Below are 13,880 nucleotides of genomic sequence, written 5' to 3'. Positions count from 1 at the left end.
TTTGTCTTATTGCAAACTTTGAGACATTTTCATTGAAATTTAAAAAGAGATACAAACTATGGTCCTGACTCGGAATGGAACATCGCACCATTTTCATTATTAAACAACACGTAATAAGGAAGTGTAAAAGCATAAAAGGGCGATAAGCCGGGAATCAAAGTTGACTTTCTCTGTTTTTCTGAAAGTGAGGCGTTTTCATTGAAATTTAAAAAGAGTGATACAAACTATGGTCCTGACTCGGAATGGAACATCGCACCCTTTTCATCATTAAACAACACGTAATAAGGAAGTGTAAAAGCATGAAAGGGCGATAAGCCGAGCCTTAAAGCTGACTTTCTTCGTTTTTCTGAAAGTGAGCATTCTTTCTACCGCCAGGTGAACAACGAGATAGAAGTCCATCCACTCCACATCTTTTCTAGATCAGCATGACGAATCTCCAGTGTTTCAAAGCATTCTTCAGTGATGGCTGGGCATTCCTCTTCCTAAAACAACGTCCTTAAACCCTCTTCTGGATCTTCGCTGTCGTGACTCAATGGGCATGCTGTGAAAGACTGGTATAGACGAGGAAATGGCTTTCTTATTTAAACAGGACCTCTTGATCCATGTTTTTCTTCTTCTTCTTCTTCTTCTTCTTCTTCTTCTTCTTCTTCTTCTTCTTCTTCTTCTTCTTCTTCTTCTTCTTCTTCTTCTTCTTCTTCTTCTTCTTCTTCTTCTGCCTCATATGGCTTGTATCTGACCCCAAATTGATATTTCCCATTTTCTATAGTCACTGGTTTTCTAATTCCCTGTAAGTTCCTTCCCAGACCTTTCCCGAGCTCGAATATGTTTTTTATCATAGTCGTGGAAACCATTTTGTAGAGCGGTGGCATAGGGATATCCTCATCACCTCCCTTGCGATCAACGGTGTGAAAATCAGTATTGCTTGGCGATTTTTATATGACCAGTACTGAATTATTCGGATAGTTATGGATACTTCCTTTACTGTGAATCATGACTTCTTGATCATCCCAGATGAATTTGAGAGATTGATGAAATGAAGACGCCATAACCCTAGCGACGTGTAACCAAGGTCGTCCCAACAATAAGTTATAACTTGTTTTCATATCCATGATAGTGAACTCCACAACGAACTCTGCGGGACCCATTTGTATGTGCAGATCCATTTCTCCAATTGGATCACTGGTTGCTCCATCATAAGCTTTTACATTTGTTCGACTCTAGCGGATTTTGCCAACATCATATCCAAGTTGTTTCAAAGTCGTCACAGGGCATATATTCAACCCAGCCCCTCCATCAATCAACACTTGAGGGATAATGTTATCACAACATTTGACTATTATATGTAAGGCCTTATTATGGGTCTTACCCTTTCTTGGTAATTCTTCATCAAAAAATGATAGCCTATGCGCTCATACAACATACCATACAATTTTGGCCAATGTTTCACTTGTAGTGCCGGCGGGTACTTGGACTTCATCCAAAGCTTTCATTAAGGATAAGTGATTTTGAGACGAACTGAGTAATAATGACATTACTGATATCCTGGCAGGAGTCTTATGCAAGTGCTCAACAATCGAATAATCCTTGACTAGCATTTGCCTCCAAAGGTTTTCAGCTTCACCTTCAGTGATTGGTGTTTTCTGAGGATTTTCGCGATATGGCGCTTCGAGTACGGGCTGTTCTATAGCATAACACCTTCCAGACCTAGTCATACCCTGAACCACAACGACTATCTCTTTTCCTTTGACCATCATCAAGTGCGATGATTTGATCACAAAAGGTGCATTCTCAACTGGCCCTGATGTTTTGAGTACGAACGGCTCGTTCTGAATTCGAGCGACTGTTGAGGGATATTTGAGCACGAAGGGCTCTTTCTTGGCTACATCAGATGACTGGGACATCTCATATTTCCAATCCTTCAATATTTAGGCAAATGATCACAGGGCTCTCTTTCCATTCATCACCTCTTTCTATCATGTGAATTTGATTCCCTCCATGCTCCGAAAGAGGATTTGTGTCCACATTTGGAGGTGTTGGCTCTAGGACAAGCTCATGATTATCAATCATATCTTGTAGCTTGTGCCTTAAGTTTATGCAATATTCGATAGTATGGCCAACTTGGTTAGAATGAAAGGCCAAAGTGAAATTTGGCCTGTACCATCGATCCTTGGGGTTAGGAGGTTTTGGTGGAACAGAATTCATTCGACCGGCGTCTCTTAGTTTGGCAAACAAACTAGCCCTTGATTCTGATAAAGGAGTGAATACTTTCGGAGGTTTCTTTTGGGGTGCCTCATAGTTTGCTGGTGGAGGTTGGTTTTGGAAAGTCTGGTTTTGTGGAGCTTGGTTATTGGGTGCTGGTATTTGATAATTTGATCTTGGAGCTTGGTTGTTAGGTGCTGGTATTTGGTAATTTGGTTGTGAAGCTTGGTAGCCAGGTTGTGCGTAGCACACAGACATCGGGCTATATTAGGGTGAAGTGGTTATATAGCTGGATGGTGAAAGTGATTGGTAGTTGTCTTGATTTTTGTGGGTTAACTCTTTTCCTCGGCTTTTTGGGCTAGTATCTCTAGAAACATAAGCTACATCTTCTTTCTTCTTTTTCCCACTCATGGTGCCAGACGCACCTACTCTTTTTAGTACGCTGACAATTCTACCAGTCTTGAGGCCATCTTCGATATCTTCCCCAACAGCGACTAAATATGCAAAGGAGCTCTCTTTCATAGTTATCATTTTGTCAAAATAATCAGCTTCTTGGTACCGTATAAATGCATCCACTAGCTTAGCTTCAGTCATAGGTGGTAGCACACGTGCTGCCTCGTCTTTCCAGCGACTGGCACATTCTCTATAGGTTTCGATCGATTTTTGATGGATTTTCTCCAATGAGAAGCGATTAGGCACATTTTTCGCATTGAAGCAAAATCTCTCCATGAATGAACTTGCCATCTCCTCCCATGTCTTTCATCGACTGATGTCTTGCCAGATGAACCACTCCATAGCTGTTCCTGATAGACTTTGACTAAATAATCTCATGAGCAAAGCTTTGTTTCCGCCACTCCCGACCAACTGGTCGAAATAAGCTCTCAAGTGGGCACTGGGATTGAACCCGCCCATTGAAATGGTCAAATTTGGGAATTTTGAAACCTTCTGGTAAACCCAAGTCTGGATGTATGCACAAATCAGAGTATCTCAACCCTTTTTTCTTCTTGGAGCCCTGCTCTAGTTCAACGATTTTCTTCCCCATCTCCTTCTCGATTTAGTCTATTCTAGCTTCAAAGAACATTTTCACATTCTCCAGTTCTAGTGAGGAGTCAATATGGGTGATATGGTCTTGAAAAGTAACATTTGGTTGCATGGGGCGGATTGTAGGAGTTCCCGCTACCCGAGGAGTTTGATAAGCGTTTGGGTTGTGAGATGCTGTAGCATGAGCATGTATTTGGAAAGCTGGTGTTTGGTGGGTGGAATTCCCCACATACATAGTGGATTTTAAAAAGTAGCTCCAGTTTGAGTCTGTGGGAAATGGTCAGGGATTGGTAAGTTTAAATTTGGGAAAGTGGGTGCAGGCCTTTTAGCCTCAGTATTAATAGCATTTTCTTTTGCAGCCCTCAGGCGGGCTGCTTCTTCTCTAGCTTCAGCCAATTGCCTTATTAGCAGGTTAACGACCTCTTCCAAAGGCATTCCAGGTATGTCAGCTGTTGGGGTACCCTCGACTAAGGTAGTTCTATTCTAGTTGTTGTTTAGTGGCGGAGTCTCAAACATGTTTTCTTCTTGTGGAGGGTTTAAGGACGCTGCGGCAGCTTTTGATAGAGTAACTGGTGCCAGCGAATTGACCCCTGTCTATAATAGAAAACAACTCAAAGGCTCCCAATTTAGTGTTAGTTTAGGCACAAAATACAAAAATATCACATTATTTGCAATTTATAGCACATAGATTCATGTATCTTATTTCAACTCTTGATTGATTTACATTCCAAAGATATTTTGGTTGTTTTGTGTTTTTAGGGACATTGATTTTTCGGTAAATGGTCTTCATGGTTGATTTTATTCTACCCATCTTGTATTAAGGGGGATTTTTATTTTTTATGATAAAAGGACTGAGTCATAATAAACTGCCTACGTATCCCGCCAAAGGGAAATCAGGTTCGTCCGTAGTTCAGGAATACACAAAAAAGGTTTTTTCCTATGCGACCCGAAACTTAGTTTTCTACCCTGACCAGGCCTTATATAGGCTTCCCAGGTATCCCCAACAGGACATCAGGTCGGCGCAGTTCCGTTTACATAAAAGGGAAAGGGATATTCTTCTTAATTGAAAGTAGTAAAGGGATACTTAGATTTTTCTACCAAACCAATGCTAGGCAACTTTTCATTGTCTTCTCATCTTCATCTTCTATCCTTGCCTTCCCGCGACAATCTAAACGTGACACTCATTCACGAGGTGTTCTAATTCCAGCTTGAAATCCACACATTCTTCAATGTCGTGGCCAGGTCGACCTTGGTTAATTACGCTAACCCTTTCTGTTGGAGGTCTTGGGCGACTCTGATAGGTTTATGGCGCTGCTCTTATCTTCTTCACACTACACAATAGGGAGTGAATCCTGGCATATGACTCTTCGAATTTGGAGAAGTCACATCTCCAGAACCTAACCCTCAATATCTTTTCTGGATGATTTCTCCCTTAGTCCTGGGTTAGGAAAGAGTGGGGCCCCTATAGTTGGCTAATTCTCCCTTGGTCAATCCATTGGACCAACTTCCTTTCTAGCGCTCCCCACTCATTGGCTATATGCCCTGACTGACTTCGGTGGTAGAGGCATTTCTTGTGGATCATGGAAGGAGCACACGGTGGCAACAGATTTGGGATTTGCGTGACACTCCAAAGGTCCCCAAAGTCTCTAAGAGTTTTTCGTTTGGACATTTCTATTGGCGCACCCCAATTGTGCGATCTTGTGCCCTTGAGAACAATTGTGCATGAAACCGGAGCTGAGATTCATGCCGGTCCCCATAAACATCCTGCTTCAAATTGGGGATAAGCAAATCGTCATCTCTATAGGGTATGGGGTCAAGCCCTTTTTGTTGACTGAGTGGGATGTAATTCCCAGGTGGTGCTTCCGGCACTTTTCCCTGTTTTACCCGATTGGCAGGGTGTTACTTATTAAGTTCCTCAACACAACCTAGTAGAGTTTTAGCTTCTTTCATCTTCTCATTGGCTGCCTTAGTGGTCTGGACAACTTCTTTCATTCTAGCAGTAGCTAGGGCTAGGCTGTCTGTTACACCTCTCGTTTCGATCATAGGAGAACCTATGGTTTCCTAGTCGGGTATGCCTTTGGAATAGAGACCCGAGCCTGAGTTTTGGATGTAGAAAGTGTCTTGCCCCGTGTACAAGGGTACCAGTAGGTATTCCTGGCAATTTCTAGGATTAGAAGTTGAACAAATCGAATCGACGCGATCTGAGCTGAATCTGAGAAAATCTGCAGACACCAGTCATCGTCGACGGGTCGTCGACATGGTCGACAGACCGTCGTTGTGCTGCGTCAACAGGGTTCCGCAACCTTGAATCTGCAGGCACAGGTCGACGGAGCAAGTCGACATGTCGACGGGTCGCCGACCCGCTCGTCGAACCGTACCGCTGGGGACTTTTTATTTCCAAGTATAAATATATGATCCACGACATTATTTCTCATTTTCCTTCATTCCAAATCAGAGAAACTCTAGTATTTTCTCTCCCAACATTTTTCATCATTATTAGTGGAGATTTGGTAAGATCCGAGCCCCGTGTACCCGTGCTTGTCAAGAAGAAGGGAGTTAGAGTTGAGGTTGATCCTTGGAATCTTAGGCCCCTCAAGGTATGCAAATGATTCCTACCCTTGTATTTAAGTTATTTATCAAGGATTTTAATGGTTTTAAGCAAACAGAGGGTATTTGTGGAAGTGGTAAGTTGATGAAGTTTAAGATAGTAATTCGGGGCTATTTTAAGAGATGATTGGGAATAGATTTGAGTATATATATATATATATATATATATATATATATATATATATATATATATATATATATATATATATATATATAAGTGTTGTTATTGTTGTTGTGGTTGATGTTGGATTGAATGGGAAGTGGTAGGATTGTTGAGCTTATAAGGGAAATGTTGCCCATAATTTGTTAAGCTCTATTCATATTTAAAATGATTAGTAGGTGATGTAAATAGTCTAATTAAGGCCTACGTTATCTTGATTGTAGACTTATGAGCTTAGGGATTTGAAGTTGGACGATTGGATACAGTTGGAGGTATGTTAAGGCTATCTTGTCTTTCTTTCGGCATGACCCAATGATATGAGCCAATAAGCGAGTAAGCTAGCTTCCACATTACTCTACTCTTAGAAGGATTAGGAGTACTTCAGTCTTTGATGTTCATGTACCCCGTTTATGATAATTCATTCTGTTCATGGGTCCAGTTTTGTGTATCCAATTCTGTGGATACAGTTCATTCATGCATTACATTCATTATATATCTATGTACATTGACCCGTGTCCAGAAGGCGTTATATACACAAATATTAGATATATGTGGGGTATGAGAAGAGGGATAGGCGTTATATATATATATACACACACACACACACACACAATACCACGTGATCAGCTGGTGCACTATGATGATATAACGATCGGGCTGTACGTACTGCGGGCAATGTATATGACGATGGCCGCAGAGAGGCCGATATAGTATGCTGGGATGCCATATAGGCTTGACAGGAGTTATATACGCACATATATACGTATGACCTATATTGATAGTCATGAGCATGCAGATTAGGCGCCCACAGAGGCATTGTCAGTTATACAGATTTATGCAGATACATGCAGATACTAGTTCATACAAGTACATGCAGATAGTTATTTCAGCTTATGAGTTCAGATCTTATTCATGATTCTTATATATATTTATATGTTGTTTTTATGCCTTACATACTCAGTACATTATCCGTACTGACTCCCCATTGCTCGGGGGGCTGCGTTCATACCCGCGGATACAAGTAGACAGGCAGGTGGTCCAGCTTAGTAGGACTTTTATCCAGCAGCGATCAGTGCACTCCATTTGATCCAGAGTTGCAGTCTATTTTGGGATACCATTCTTTTGAGATGTACGTAGATGGGTATGACGGGGCGTTGTCCCGTTCTTCTACAAATTTTATTCTAGTAGAGGTCTGTAGACAGTTGTATGTATTAGTCAGATGATGTAGCCTTGTCGGCTTCTATTCTTTTGTGTATAGTATATGTGGCAGCCTAGCATTCTTGCACTGTTCTTCAGCATGTTTATGTATATATATATGCAGATTGTTCAGAGTTCATCATGTCGCCTCATTATGAGATCAGTCAAAGTCATTTTATGGGCCCTTGATGTTCAGTAAGATTCAGCTATGAGTATAGGGATGTTTGGTCGCTAGAGGTTAGACACTCATCACGACTCATCGATTTGGGTCGTGACAGAAGTGGTTTCAGAGCAGTTCCGTCCTAGGGTTGTCTACAGACCGTGTCTAGTTGAGTCATATTTATGGGCATGTTGTGCACCACACTTATAAATAGGAGGCTAGAGGATAATTTGGAAATTGTCATTCTTTCTCCTTCTTAGATTGTGCGATAGAGCCATGTGTTAAGCGTTCACTTTCTGATGAATTATTCTGATTTCAACATTGTCCCGCAAGAAAGCTACAGCTGCCCAGAAGGGCAAGAGAGCGGCCAGTGAGGCCACTAGCTGTACTCGGCAGGCCTCGAGGGCCCAAGATAAGATTCAGAGTGAGGGGTCATCTGATACATCGCATACCCCGCCTTCAGCACCTGCCCCAGTTCCTCCACCGGATATACCGGGCCAGGATGTGTGGGAGGCTAAGCAGTTATTGACTAGATTAATAGCCGCCCAGGATCAATGGCAGGATGTTGGTGTTGACCAGGCAGACAGGCCGGTAGTTCAAGGGTTAATACCTTCCTTGGGTTAGGTCCTCCAGTGTTCTCGATGATAAAGTAAAATATGGACCCCAGGATTTCATTGATGGTATGCAGAGGACCTTGAGGGTTATGGACGCAGATGAGGTCGAGTCCGTGGAGCTGGCTTCGTATAGGCTTCGTGATATTACAGTACAGTGGCATCAGACTTAGGAGCTATTTAGGGGAAAGAATGCCCCTCCAACGGTTTGGCGAGAGTTTTTAGATGCTTTTATTCACCATTATTTACCACCAGAGGTCTGACGAGCCCGAGTAGAGAGGTATCTGTATATTGAGCTGGGAAGTATGAATGTCTAGAAGTACTGTGTATATTTTGATTCTGTGGTTAGATATACCCCAGCCATGGTGGCTGAGATGGAGGACAGTGTTCCTCATTTTGTGGCTGGTCTAGGGTCGCATTTAATAGATGCTTGTACGAGTGCTGCATTATAGCCGGGTATAGACATCTCCCATATACAGGCATATGCACAGAATTTGGAGGAACGCAAGCATCAGCGAAGGATAGACCGTGACCGGGGCCCTGGCTAGAGGGCCAGATCTTTAGATATTGGGGATGAGTCTATGGGAGTACAGACACAGCAATATCCCCGATATCCATTCCATTCAGCAGGGAGTGCATCTCTATGATTTTTAGGTCCAAGGTTTGATCGATCTTCTTATTTCGTAGCGGGTTAGAGTTCCAAGGTATTAGGCTCTCCGTACTGACCAGAGTCAGGCCAGTCGAGGCCATCCTTGCCGCAGTGTGCTCAGTGTGGTAGGCTACATATTGGCTAGTGTTGATTGGGGTTAGATGGTTGCTATGTTTGTGGGCAGTCAGGCCACAGGATGAAGGAGTGCCCGATGAGGGTTGGTACAGTATGGTTCAGCCTATAGGGTCTGTGGCTGGCTCTTCTTCTGCAGTGCGCCCTTCAGGGAAAGTTTTTCAAACACCAACAGGGTGCGGTAGAGGGAGGAGTGGAGCATCCTGCTCGAGCGGTCCTCAGCACCGCGTGTATGCATTGGCCGGTTGGCAGGATTGCGAGATGTCTCATGATGTTGTTACAGGTATATTATCAGTTTCCTCCCATGATGTTTATACACTGATTGATCCAGGTTCCACCTTATCATATATTACACCATTTGTTGCTGGCAAGTTTGGGATAGAGCCTGAGTCGATGAGACCGTTTGAGGTGTCTACCCCAGTTGGGGATCTGGTTATAGCTAGGCGAGTATACCAGGGATGTGTCGTTATAGTTTGTAATCATCATACCCTAGTGCACCTGATTGATTTAGATATGATTGAACTTGCGGCCGATATCTATTCTTCCATATAGGATGGAACTTGCGGAGTTGAAAGAATTGAAGGAGCAGTTGAAAGATTTGCTTGAGAAGGGCTTTATTAGGCCCAACACATCACTATGGGGAGCACCAGTGTTATTTGTAAGAAAGAAGGAAGGCTCTTTGAGAATGTGTATTGATTACAGGCAATTGAATAAAGTGACTGTAAAGAATAAGTATCCGCTCCCGAGGATCGATGATTTATTTGACCAGTTGCAAGCCGCTAAATATTTCTCGAAGATAGACTTGAGATCAGGATACCACCAGGTTAGGGTGAAGGAAGACGACATTCCGAAGACGGCATTCAGGACTAGATATAGCCACTATGAGTTCCGTGTTATGTCATTCGGGCTAACAAATTCCCCAGCTGTATTCATGGATATGATGAATCGTGTATTCAGGCCCTTCCTAGATTTGTTCGTGATTGTGTTTATAGCTGATATTCTAGTTTATTCGTCATCAGAAGCTTATCATGCAGAACATCTACGAGCAGTGCTTAGAGTTCTTCGAAAAAGAGAGTTATATGCCAAGTTATCTAAGTGTGAGTTTTGGTTGAACTCTGTTGCTTTTCTGGGTCACATTATTTCAGAGGAAGACATTAGAGTGGATGCCCAGAAGATCGAGGCTGTGAAGAATTGGCCAAGGCTCATGACCCCAACAGAGAGACGTAGTTTCTTGGGCCTAGCAGGGCGCTATAGAAGGTTTGTAGAAGTATTTTCCTCTCTTTCAGCCCCATTGATTAAGTTGACTCAGAAATTAACTAAGTTCCAATGGACAGATGCTTATGAGCAGAGTTTTCAGATGTTGAAGGATAAGCTGACTTCAGCACCTGTTTTGACTCTTCTAGAGGGAGCATATGGCTATGTGGTATATTGTGATGCTTCAGGCATTGGATTGGGCTGTGTGTTAATGCAGCACGGTAAGGTTGTCGCTTATGCTTCTAGACAACTAAAGAAGCACGAGAAGAATTACCCAACCCATGATCTTGAGCTAGCGGCAGTGATTCATGCTTTGAAAATATAGAGGCACTACTTATATGGTGTCCACGTTGATATCAATACTTATCATAAGAAAGTCCAGTACATCTTTAAGCAGAAGCACTTGAATTTGCGTCAGAGGCGATGGTTAGAGTGGTTGAAAGACTATGATGTGGATATTCTGTACTATCCCGGGAAAGCTAACGTAGTAGCTGATGCCCTTAGTCGTAAATCTATGGGTAGCTTGTCACATGTGCTGCCAGAGAGAAGAGAAATAGTCCGTGAAGTTCATCGATTAGCTAGCCTCGGAGTTCGATTGATAGATTCAGGTGATGCAGGAGTTATTGTGCAAGACACCACAGTGTCCTCTTTGGTAGCAGAAATAAAGAAACGTCAGTACGATGACCCTGTCCTAGTTCATTACTGAGATACAACACCTCATAAAGAAAAGACACCCTTTGTGATTATAGGTGATGGAGTACTCAGGTATTGAGGTAGACTATATGTTCTTAATGTTGTAGGACTCCGTCCGCAGGTTATGGGGGAGGCATATTACTCCCGCTATTTTATTCATCCAGGCTCAACAAAGATGTACCGTGATCTCAAGGAAGTTTATTGGTGGGATGGTATGAAAAGAGATATAGCTGAATTTGTTGTCCATTGTCCAAATTGTCAACAGGTCAAGATAGAGCACCAGAAGCCCGGAGGTCTATTGCAGGCTATGGAGATTCCGTCATGGAAGTGGGAGGTAGTTAATATGGATTTCATTACAAGTTTTCCCCGTACACTGCGGAAGTATGATTCCATATGGGTTGTAGTTGATAGGCTCACAAAGTCAGGCCACTTTCTGCCTGTCAGAACTACTTATGTAGCCGAGGATTATGCGAAGCTTTATCTCAAGGATATTGTATGACTTCATGGTGTTCCTACAGCCATTATTTCGGATAGGGGAGCACAGTTCACAGCTAAATTTTGGAAGTCTTTTCAGCAGGGATTGGGGACTCAGGTGAGTCTTAGTACTGCATTTCACCCGTAGACAGATGGACAGGCGGAGTTTACTATACAGACCCTTGAAGATATGCTTCGATCTTGTGTACTTGACTTTCAAGGCAGTTGGGATGATCATTTGCCTCTTATCGAGTTTCCATATAACAACAGTTATCATTCCAGTATTCAGATGGCTCCGTATGAGGCCTTATATGGGCGGAGGTATAGATCGCCCATAGGATGGTTTGAGGTTGGAGAGAATTAGTTAGTTGGCCCAGACTTAATTCAGCAAGCAGTTGATAAGGTGAAAATGATTCGAGAAAGGCTACTAGCGGCATAGAGTCGACAAAAATCCTATGAAGGGAGTGATGAGGTTTGGGAAGAAGAGTAAGTTGAGCCCTCGATATATTGGGCCATATCATATCATTCGTACTGTGGATAAAGTGGCCTATGAGCTAGCATTGCCTTCTGAATTAGAGTCCGTACATCCGGTATTTCATGTGTCTATGCTTCGTAAGTGCATCGGATATCCTTCAAGAGTTATACCAGTAGATGATATCCAGGTGACCGAGCAGTTATCATACAAAGAGGTTCCAGTGGCTATTTTGGACAGACAGGTCTGTCGGTTGCGAACCAAGGATGTAGCTTCCGTTAAAGTTTTGAAGAGGAAAAAGAATGTTGAGGAAGTGACTTGGGAAGCGGAAGAAGTAAAGAAAATTAAGTACCCGCATTTGTTTCCAACAGTATAGGAGGTTCAGTCTGAGGCATCACCTCCCCCAGGTATTATTTCATTTTCAGTTATCGTAATTGCTCGTGTGAGGCCATATTATTGTATATTATAGTATGTGGCCCTGTGTGGCAGTATTATGGGTTGCTGTGTGTAGTTTGGGTTGTATATTTACGGGAGAGACTCCGTCGAAATTTTTATAACCCATGATTGTTTGAACATTCGAGGATGAATGTTCTTAAGGGGGGAGAATGTTACACCTCTCATTTCCGTCGTAGGAGAATCTATGGTTTCCTAGTCAGGTATGCCTTTGGAATAGAGACCCGAGTTCGAGTTTTGGAGGTAGAAAGTGTCTTGCCCCGTATACAAGGGTACCAGTAGGTATTCCGAGCAATGTTCGGGATTAGAAGTTGAACGAATCGAATCGACGCGATCTGAGCTGAATCTGAGAAACTCTGCAGACACCAGTCATCATCGACGGGTCGTTGACATGGTAGACAGACCGTAATTGTGCGGCATCAACAGGGTTCTGCAGCCTTGAATCTGCAGGCGCATGTCCACAGAGCAAGTCGACGGACCGTCGACCTGCTCATCGAACCGTACCGCTCATCCACGACTTTATTTCTCATTTTCCTCCATTCAAAATCATAGAAACCCTAGTATTTTATCTCCCAACATTTTTCTTCATTATTAGTGGAGATTTGGTAAGATTCGAGCCCCGTGGACCCGTGCTTGTCAAGAAGAAGTTTGTTTCTAGGGTTTCTTCAAGTTGAAAAGCTTAGGGAGTTGGAGTTGAAATTGATCCTTGGAATCTTAGACCCCTCAAGGTATGCAAATGATTCCTACCCTTGTATTGAAGTTATTTATCAAGGATTTTAGTGGTTTTAAGCAAAGAGAGGGTATTTGTGGAAGTGGTAAGTTGATGAAGGTTAAGATAGCAATTTGGGGCTATTTTAAGAGATGATTGGGAATAGATTTGAGTATATTTCTATATATATTTATAAGTGTTGTTATTGTTGTTGTGGTTGATGTTGGATTGAATGGGAAGTGGAAGGATTGTTGAGCTTATAAGGGAAATGTTGCCCATAATTTGTTAAGCTTTATTCGAATCCAAAATGACTAGTAGGCGAGGTAAATAGTCTAATTAAGGCCTACGTTATCTTAATTGTAGACTTACGAGCTCAAGGATTTGAAGTTGGACGATTAGATACAGTTTGAGGTATGTTAAGGCTATCTTGTCTTTCTTTCGGCATGACCCTATGATACGAGCCAATAAGCGAGTAAGCGAGCTTCCATATTACTCTACTCTTAGAAGCATTAGGAGTACTTCAGTCTTTGATGTTCATGTACCCCATTTATGATAATTCCTTCTGTTCATGGGTCTAGTTTTTTGTATCCAGTTCTGTGTATACAGTTCATTCATGCATCACATTCATTATATATCTGTGTACATTAACCCATATCCAGAAGGCGTTTTATACGTGAATATTAGATACATGTGGGGTATGAGAAGAGGGATAGGCGATATATATATATACGCAATACTACCTGATCAGCTGGTGCACTATGATGATGCTGCATGTACCGCAGCAATGTATATGATGATGGCCGCAGAGAGGCCGATATGATATGATGGGATGCCATAAAGGCTTGACAGGCGTTATATACGCACATATATACGTATGTCCTACATTGATAGTCATAAGCATGCAGATTAGGCACCCACAGAGGCATTGTCAGTTATACAGATTTATGTAGATACATGCAGATACTAGTTCATACAAGTACATACAGATAGTCATTTCAACTTATGAGTTCAGATCTTATTCATGATTCTTATATGTATATATGTTGTTCTTATGCCTTATATACTCAGT

The sequence above is a fragment of the Lycium barbarum genome, chromosome 1 (assembly GCF_019175385.1).
Source record: "Lycium barbarum isolate Lr01 chromosome 1, ASM1917538v2, whole genome shotgun sequence".
Taxonomy (NCBI): Eukaryota; Viridiplantae; Streptophyta; class Magnoliopsida; order Solanales; family Solanaceae; genus Lycium; species Lycium barbarum.
The sequence above is the reverse complement of the archived record's forward strand: the minus strand, read 5'-3'. Positions refer to the sequence as shown.